Source organism: Parasteatoda tepidariorum, chromosome 4 (genome assembly GCF_982258835.1).
Source record: "Parasteatoda tepidariorum strain Cologne lab strain chromosome 4, Ptep-v5.0, whole genome shotgun sequence".
NCBI classification, from domain to species: domain Eukaryota; kingdom Metazoa; phylum Arthropoda; class Arachnida; order Araneae; family Theridiidae; genus Parasteatoda; species Parasteatoda tepidariorum.
Window position 1 is genome coordinate 3,883,248 of NC_141758.1, and position 8,972 is coordinate 3,892,219.

The 8,972-nt window shown below is 26.5% G+C and overlaps 1 non-coding gene across 1 annotated transcript; it reads left to right on the plus strand.

Moving 5' to 3' along the window:
- LOC122269808 (U6atac minor spliceosomal RNA) lies at nucleotides 1–126 on the plus strand. The gene has a single exon (XR_006225404.1). It is a non-coding gene; the product is annotated as a U6atac minor spliceosomal RNA (small nuclear RNA).
- The last annotated feature ends 8,846 nt before the right edge of the window (nucleotides 127–8,972 follow it).

An 8,972-nucleotide genomic window follows, 5' to 3' on the forward strand; every position in this document is an offset into this window, starting at 1 on the left:
GTGTTATATGAAAGGAGAGAAGGTTAGCACTCCCCTTGACAAGGACGGAATGGCCTCTGGGCCTATAACACATATACGGTTAAGGCACACCCGCTTACTTTGCGGGATTCTTAACCACAATTTTTTTTCCCTCATTTCTTTTATGCAGATTTAATAAAACAAATTGTAAGAATAAAAAAATACAAGCAATAGAGCAAAACTAATTCGTAATCTTAACAACATTTGATTTTAGGAAAGAATATTTTATTCCTTTTAATAGATTTTTTTTTAAATAATTTTCTTAAAAACTAATTCGTTTTAAAACAGATCAATAACAATAATTATCTTTGCAATCTTAAAACAGATTGAATTACAACTTGAATCTAAAATCTATTTAATTAGATAAAAAAGGTTTAATAATTATAAAAATAGTATTTCATTTTGCCTTAAAAAAAAAAAAGCCAAAATTACATCTTGAGAAAATAACTATGAGTAATAATAATAATAAAAAATGCTTAGTGTATAATTAAGCTTTATTAATTGTTGTAAATTATTTTTATTTCATAAAAAACAATAAATAAAGCCTCATGTTTTCATAAAAGTCTTAAGCTATCAAATTATGTAGTTTACAGTTAGTGTTAGGTAATTTAATGGTGTATTGTCTGCTTTCAGTTTAATTTTTTATTATTATTATTCAGATCATATTTGTTTAAAATATCGAAAACTAGTTTGGATGTAGTAGAAAATTTTTTTTAACGGAAGTTATACAAAAAAAAAAAAATTCATTTTTCATAAATCTAAAAACAAGTAATATTATAACGCTAAATTACCTTCCTGAAAAATTCTTATTGCAATATTGTGTCGGTAACGTGCGGGTAGGGGGGGGATCCAGGGGAAACGGCCCAGATATACTGCCCACCCAGCTTGTCTGGGAAAGAAAGGAGACTTGTGCGCAGTACTGACCACATTGCCACAATCATACCGTTACTAACGGTATGATTGTGGCAATGTGGTCACGGTTAGTCACGAAATTGTGGAGCCTTAGCCTCCATGACCCCCTGGTTCACAACGGGCTATGGCGGGAGGACCTTACTTTACTTTTTACTAAACATATAATTGATATTAGTTAATTTCTTGGTACGAAAAAATGAAGGGTAAAACACTAAACAAAACAACTCAATTTATGCATTAAGTTTTTTTTTTCAATTGCCGATATATATAAGGGAAAATGAGAACTATTTGCAAAGAAAATAATTATTAATAATAATATTTTAAAGACGGGAGTTTTGGACTGTAATAACTTCATTTTTTTCATGTTTGCTTATGGTTTAAAAATTCAAATGTATAATTTTGGTTGAATAAAAAAGAAAAAAAGTCTAAAATCAGGTAATACATTTAAAAAATTTAAAATGTCGTGATAAGTATGATTATAAAAATGCTTATTCGAGAAATGTATAATATTTAAAAAGAAATGAAAAGATGACACATGCAAGCTATGATAAAAAAAAATAATAAATAAATCTTTAAAAAAATTTAGAGGATAAGGATCGTAATTTATTATAATCCTTATTTTTACATACATTTTTTTTACCTGATAAGGACTTGTGAATTGAATTATTTTTCTTTTATTATTTTTTAATCAACTCTATAGAATTTTAGAGGGAATTATTTTATTTATTTTTTGTTATTTTATAACTTTTGCCAGCAGAGAAACTCATTGTATAATAGGAAAATTCACAGCAAAAGTCCTGTGATTATTATCGTCAAGTCTCCCGACGACAAGCTAGAAGTTGAAGAGTAACGCCTACATTTCTACTGTGAAAACCTTCCTCGGAAACGTGATACTTTCGCTTCGCTGACTTACATAGCTGCTAGCACCACTCTTATTTCTCATATACTTACTCAGTCATCGAACGACGACCGAGCGTTATAATATATTCCATTTTGGAATTCCGGAATCATAAATCAGGTGACAATCTATGGAAACAGAAAAATAATACAATATGTTTTTATTTTAATTACTGGTAAGATTGTGTTCACATACATGTAATTTTTATACAGAAGATTACACTCTGCAACAAATTTATAGCATTTATGCAAATTTTTTATGTTACCTAATTCGGGTAAATGGTGTGTAAACTAATTTTTTCCCTCATTTTAACGAAATATAAATGTATACATTTCGAACCTTTTACAACCAGGGACAATTAAAGCACTTCACCCTAGCAAAAGTGATTGTTACATATTGGTGGCAATTCTATTTTAAAAAGACAATAGGACTGCGTAATTTTCACGCATATTGTTAACGTCATAAGAAAATTAATGCTTAAAGGGATTCATTTTCTGAATAAAATAAATTTGAAAATAATATAAAATAAATTCTTCTTCTTTTGAGATTACTGAAATATTTTTAGAGATCTTGCTTTTTGATGAAACAAAAGTTATTAGTTTTTACACCTTTTCGTTGTTACATCGAAGGATTTGAGCTTGGAACTTAATATAAAAAGTTATCAAATGTTTTTTTTTCTTTTTTTTTTTTCATTTACTGGTGCGAATGTTTTCCACTGGTTACTCCTGTATCTTTCTACATAATTACACTCGGAACAAATGTTTTGTTGCAATTTTACAAGTAGGGGAGAGTCGGGTAGCCCCGCCCACTGTCAATTTCATATGTATAGAATATTATTTCAAGTCAATCGGCCATAGGACATTAATTGTTATATTAAAAAAAGATTATTTTCAAAGTTTCAAGTATTTATGCAGCTGGTAACATGGTAAACAATAGTTTTGAAAATATGTTGAATACAGTAGTCATGAAATTAAGAAAAATTGGTTGAATGTTTCGATTAAACTTCCTTTTAATACTAAAAAAAATAATTTTTTCTATACATACAGCATTAAAGTATGTAGTCTTAGGTTTAATTTGCACAAAGAAAGAAGTTTGTATGTAAAAAATTGTTCGAATAATTACAAATTTACAAAAAAATTGGATTTCGGGTAGCCCCGCTCACATGAATGTCGGGTATCAACGCCCAATTTTGTTTCGTCGATAAATGTACGGTTGCAAAGATTATTATTTTATTGCTTCAAATTTGAATGTTATATGCATTTTTAACAACAAATATATGTTTTAATATTATATGAAAGATAAATTTATATATTTGAAAATGAAAAATTAAATATTTTTAAAATGTAATTGTTGTATCCAAATTAAATTTAATATCAAGAAATCATAAATATTATGATAAGCTATTTGCGAAATTATTTATTTTGACTTATTTGTGAACGAATCAATCTACAGAAGCATTTGAATGCAATCAAAATACAAAGTGAATTTGTAATTTTATAAGAAGTATTTTATATTAAGTTTATAAGAAGAGATCAACCAAATAAGTTTATATTGAAAAACAACTATTGTTATTAATTATTGTTACTTAAATTTAATTATTTTCGTTAAATATTTAATATAAATATATATTAATATTATAATATATTAATATACATTAATAATGATAAAAAGTATGACATTTGTTGTCATTAAATGATAGAATTCACTAAAAGTATATAAATATGTAATAAATAAAATAATTTTGTGATAAAAATGATAAATGAGGTTTATCTATTGTCAATACATTGGTCATTCTCATTTACACCTGAAAAAATAGCCAAAAAACGCAATTTTTGTAACTGGGCGGGGCTACCCGACACATTTTGAAAAGAGCTGAAAAACATGTTTTTTTAAATTTCTATTTTTTTAATATTAACTATTCTTTTTTCGGTTTATTCTTCTTGCATTATTTAATAAGATGATAAAGCAATAGAAACAAACAAAAATGTTGATTATTACTCAATATTATACAGAAATATAAGCAATACTCCTTAAGTGAGCGGGGCTACCCGACTCTCCCCTACTTGATTTTACATATTTCATTTGTGAGGTTTGTAAATTTAATGCTTGTTTCGTTTGGAAAAATACAGATGTATATCAAAATGATTTTTAGTATAGTTTTTTGGCTGAATATTTAAAAACATATGACGTTAAAATGTCGCTTCTTAAATTGAGTATCGCCTTCTTCCTTACCCACCCTACGTATTGCGAAAATGGAAACACTTAGTATTCATTCGAATGAATTAAGAAAAAAGTTCTGATTTGGAATTGAATATGAGATGGTGCTCCACTTAACAAGTGGTTCATATTAGAGATGCAACGGGTATCCGGCATTCAGTAACTATCCGGCCGATCCGGTTAGTAGGCCGGATATCCGGTTATGGTCGGATATTATGATTATCCGGCAGTAACGTTTGCCTCGAAATAAAATATTGAGTAGAAAGGTAAAAATGAAATATATATATATATATATATATATATATATATATATATATATATATATATATATATATATATATATATATATATATATATATATATATATATATATATATATATATATATATATATAATTCATCACAATGATGGTAGAAAATGTAATTATAACATAAAAATCAATATTCTTTTCAAACATAATTTTTTTTACACTTATATAGTGTTTATAAGATAAAGAAATTATACTTAAAATATGTAATAGGTTTTAGTTTTTATCTTGGTCACGCCTACAACAGCTATGTTATACTAACTATTGATATAAATATTCTTAAAGTATGTTAGTGTTTTGAAAGTTATGTAATATAACATAGTATGTAGTATATAAAAATATAGTATACAATTACAACAGAATATATTCACTATACGGATATACATATTGATTATATTATTATTATATAATAGCCAACCTCTTTGATTTTTAAAATAAAATGAAATTGGCAATCTTATGAAATAAAAACATATAAATATTAACTAATAAATAACTAATTTCATTAAATTTTTTCTTTCTAGTTTCACTTGATTTAAAAAATTGAGAAAAGATCTGAATGGTTGGCAGTCATATTAAAGACAAATATTAGAATAAAGTAATAACCCATCTGAGAAATTGTTTTATAAATACCAACAAAATACGAGATCATATGTGATATTATTTATTCAATTTATAATTATTTTTTACATTTTTATTAATACAAACATTGCATGCAACTGCTTTTTAAAATTAATTTATATTGGTCTAGCATTAAAATAATAATATTAATCCATGTAATTATGTTTGTACTTATACTTCATTGTTTATATACTTCAATATTAAGAAGAAGAAAAAAGAAATATTTTTAGAATTATTAATTTATTCATTATTTCAATTTGATTTTTAATATAAATAAGTTTGAATCTTTAACAGATATTTGTTTCTGCCACCTACTTATAATAAATATTCTATCAGTGGTTTTATTTAAGCTAAGCACAATACTCAGTGCAGATAACATTCTTCAACTAAGTGTTATTTACATAATAGTTATTTATTGATATTCAGAAATTTAAAGTTAAGTACTTTTAATTGAAAGCTTATTTAAAGGAAATATATAATCATATAAGCAAAAGAAAAATATTAGTTTTGTCTAGTCTAATTAAATATAAATATTTATTTTAAAAAAAGTACTGCGGCCAGATACCGGATATCCGGCTCAAAGATTGGCCGGATATCCGGTATCCGGCCAAATTAAGATCCGTTGCATCACTAGTTCATATTCGAAAAAAAAATTTCATTTTTTGTACTTAAATGGTTTAAAACTGTTAAGATATCTGATAAATAACTATCTATGCATTTCTCCACTAACCAAAATAGTGTGAACAATGAAAAGATAATTGGGATGGTTTAAATATATTTATCAAGCAACTGATGCTAAGTTCGGATCATGATTATAAAAAAAAAAAAATTTAAATTGCTCTTAATTAACTTTGTTGAATGATTTAAATTGATTTCTTAGAGCTAAAACATTTATATAGAAACACATTCTTTCCACAATGATTCTCAGAGATGTCAACTTGCTCGACTTTGTAAAAATGTATTTTCTTGTAGTAACGAAATTTATGTTATTCTTACTTTAGAATTTTTCATTTTAAGTACTTTCTCCACAAAAACTATATGAAAAATGCAATGCGCATTGCATCATATGAAATGCAACTTTACTGTATTTACTTCATGGTTACCCAAGGGTGGGCGTAATTATTCTTAAATTTTCTTTATTTAATGTGCTACCAATTTCTTAATGCTACAATTCTTTGTGCTACCAATTAATTTATTTAATGTGCTACCAATTTGTTAATAAAAAGTTTAAGCTTGAAATGAAAAATATAGCAACTTGAGAAGACTAAAATATGAATTCAGTTAAATTTTGGTGCTCACAAAATGTGATAATTCGTTTCTGAAGTTTTTTTTTTTTTTTTTTTAACTCTAGGGAATTCGTCTATAATATTCTAGGGTTCAATCTGTACATCTTCTTGATTACTCATAGATTCTTAATCGCACATCTATCCATGCCTAACGAAAATATTGATTAATTTGTAATTGACTAAAATAAACAAGAATTATAATCGCATAAACCAGTTAAATTTTTATATCGATTAATAAAACTAAAACAAAGTGTTTTTTTTCCCTACCGAACAGCAAAGTTTAAAAGAAAATATTTAGTGACGATCTCTATGATATATAGCTTGGTGTACGGAATTAATGCTTGCCAGACCAGGCTAAAATAAACGCATAATTGTGGAAATGTCGAAATTGCTCATTATAACGACAAAAAAAAATTAAATAAAATTTTGTTTTTATATCCTACATTCTTTTCTTTTATAAAGGAAAATTTTTTTAATAAAATGTAGAAAAACTAAGAAAAATTGCATCAATATTTTTTGTCTGACAACATTACTAAAAATTTACCTATGATTAAGTTTGCACTTTACTGTACATATAATTAAGAAATCAGTATTCTTTAAAACGAAATAGCGAATTAATGTCATCATCCATCGTTTCTTACTACCAATAATAACTTCTAAAATTTAGAGTTTTTACTGTAATAACATTTTGAAAATAATAGTAACGCGAAGATTTATGAGTTATAATTTAATATTTTATCTGAGTTTTTATGTAATTTTAACATATTAAAAGATTTAAAAAGGTCCCATATTGGTTATTAAAAATCAAACTCCTTTATTGCATATTACTATACATACATCGGTTATCAAAAATAATTACTTATCATAAAAATGACTACTAAGTATAAGGATTAATTATTTTGATTGATTACATTAAAAATTAATGGTATAGATTAATTTTATTAAAAAAAACTAAATATATCGATTATTTATAAAAAATATTTAATCGATTATGGAAAATATCGATTAATTTTGAATCGAAATAATGGCAGTCACTGTTACTTTTGAATCACGGTAGCAGTAGTAATAAAGACAGAGAAGCCACAGTTTTATATATTATTTAATAATGTATTTCTAACCAGGAACTGCTTAAAATTCACTCGACAGGATTTAAGGTGTCTCCATTTCTTTACTACAATCATACTTTTAAAATAACTTCATGAACTCACTTTCAAAAAAAAAAAAAAAAAAATCGTAATGATGAGTACGAAAAGATACAAAAAAAAAAGAAATTAGATATCCTATACACCCACCCTATTAAACAAAAATACATTTCAGTTTATTGGAGGGTTACGCTAAGATCGTATGTTTTAAGTGATTTTCAAAAAAGCTGATAAGTGTATGCTATTTTAGTAAACCTAGGATTTACTAAAATAACATGGTAAAAGTTCGGACCTTTACCCAACCCTTGGGGTAAAACCTAGGAGATACCAACGCCTTCCAGTAAAAGTCCAAAAAGAAGAATTACTGATGATAGATTTTCCATTCGTTGATATATCGGATAATCTTCTGTTAAAAAGGACAGTAAAAAATCGCCCAACTTGCAGTGGGCGACAACTCTTCACCTCAACTGTCGGTATTGGGAAAACCGAGGACGAGACAATTGACTTTATAATAAAAAATAATAAAAAAATATTAAAAAAAGACAGTTTTAGGTATTTTAGACAAGTGTATACAGAGGAATGGCACTACACTTAGGAAGGAAAAAAAAACTCAGTGTAGAGTATAGCAGCCAAATGTGTACCAGTCAGTGGGGTACTTAACCTAAAAAAAAGATCAGTATTGAGTCTACCGGGCAGTGGCACTTTCAGCCCTTGATTAATCAGATTATTACAAACAATAAACAACGATTATTATTAATCGAATATTCGATTAATAATAATATTAATCGAATATTTGATCTGGTGAAAAAAAATTTAACCATTGGCAATAGTTACATTGATCAGAAGCCATATATTGTATGCACTGTGTTTCAAAAAGAATTAAAAGACAATTTTACTTCTTTTTTTTTTTTTTCTTGAAAAAATAAATTGTAAAAAATGTTCAAACTGATTTCTAAAAAAAATACGTCGAAGGAAGAATTTAAGCAAAAGTAACAAAAATTGAAAATAATGCCATTCACGAATACGATCTCGTATCAAAAAAACTGAACAAATGTACAATTTTCTCGATAACTGAGGAGATTTCCCAATTTTTAGAAATAATTTTTGCAATAGTTTTAAAAAAAAAAATCCGTAGTTTTAAGTTTTTATGAGAAGGCGTTGGTAACGCTTGGGTTTTGCAGTAAAGGCTTGCAAAAAATCTGAAATGGAATCATATTACAGCAGACTTCAGACTTTTACCAAGTTGTTTTGGTCAATCCTAAGTTTTACAGGTGTAAAACCTACGATTTACTTGACTTCGGGCTTTTACAGTAAGGTATTTATAAACCTTTACGTTCATTATAAATTTTTACATTCAGACAAAATAAAAAACTTATAATATCATTTTGAAAAAAATCCGAAGCTTTTTATGTATAACTAACTTAGGAGATTTGATATCCTCACGCTCACATCCGAATCAGGCAAGCAAAAGTATAGATGCAACAAAAAAAATTGTTCCTCAGTGTTATCAAAGGAACAGTAACGCCTACTTTCTAGTTGAAATTTACAACGTCTTTAGATACAAAACAAACAAA